The following is a 1567-nucleotide window of genomic DNA, read 5'->3' as shown; positions in this document are numbered from 1 at the left end:
AAAAAAGCAGTGATGGAGTGCCAGAATTCTAGATCAGTGATGTATTACATGCAATCATATTGTGGACAGTGTTCTAAGGAAAAGCAGTCATGAAATTCACTTTGAAAAATAAGAGACTCAGAATAATCAAAGCAATCCTTAGCAAGAAGAGTGAATCAGGTGGCATCATTATACCAGACCTTAAACTATACTATAGAGCAATAGTAACAAAAACAGCATGATATTGGCACCAAAATAGACATAGAAGACACAGAGACAAACCCACATAAATATAGTTATCTCATACTAGACAAAGGTGCCAAAATATAGATTGGAGAAAGGATAACCTCTTCAACAAATGGTGCTATGGAAACTGGAAATCCACATGCAACAAATGAACTTAAACTTCTATCATTTGCCATGCACAAAACTCTACTCAAAGTGGATCAAGGACTAGGAAATAGACCTGAGACCCTATGACTAATAGAAGAAAAAGTAGTCCCAAATCTGCATCATGCCAGATTAGGCCCTGACTTCCTTAGACTCCTAAAGTTCAAGAAATAAAATCAAGACTCAATAAATGAGATGGATTCGAACTAAAAAGTTTCTTCTCAGTAAAAGAGGCAATCATTGAGGTAAAGAGAGAGCACACAGTATGGGAGCAAATTTTTACCACAGGCATATCAGATCCAGGACATATAAGGAACTGAATAAAACTTAATACCAAAAAAAGAAAAAAAGAAAGAAAAAACAAACAAACAAAGCAACCAAGAACCCAATCAATAAATGGGCTAAGGAACTGAACAGACATTTCTCAGAAGAAGATATACAAGTGATCAATAAATATATGAAAAAGCATTCAACATCTTTAGTAATTAGAGAAATGCAAATCTAAACTACTCTAAGATTTCATCTCACCACAGTTAGAATGTCAGTTATCAAGAATACAAGATTTTTTTTTTATACAGAACTAAACAATACAGAAACATAGTAAAGTCATTCTCTTTCTTACAGCACAACTTGTAGCCTCAACAGCTCTCTTCCTAGGAAAAAAATAGTGTAAGATGATATATTTCTCATTTTCTAGTACTTTATATTTTCTGTATTTTAATTGATATTTGAGAGCTATTCTATATTAGGTAATTAAGTTCCTAATAAACTAATGATAATATATTTTTATGTTATCTGTGGATTTGATTTATTCTGCTTTCCAAAAATTTTAGTAATAGGGATATGTAGTGAAATATGTCAGTCTTTATCATTGTGTTTTTGGGATGTTATTTCAAATTAAACCTATAACATTAGGGGGAAAGATTTTTGGTGATTTTTTCTTAAGAGCACCTTCCAAATAAAGATATTTAAATATGATTTTTTTTTTTAGAGAGAGAGAGAGAGAGAATTTTAATATTTATTTTTTAGTTCCCGGCGGACACAACATCTTTGTTTGTATGTGGTGCTGAGGATTGAACCCGGGTCGCACGCATGCCAGGCGAGTGCACTACTGCTTGAGCCACATCCCCAGCCCTAAATAAGATATTTAAATAACTGCATATATATATATATATATATATATATATATATATGCAGT

This window comes from Marmota marmota, unplaced genomic scaffold, assembly GCF_001458135.2.
Source record: "Marmota marmota marmota unplaced genomic scaffold, marMar, whole genome shotgun sequence".
Lineage (NCBI taxonomy): Eukaryota > Metazoa > Chordata > Mammalia > Rodentia > Sciuridae > Marmota > Marmota marmota.
This window is presented reverse-complemented; position numbering follows the sequence as displayed.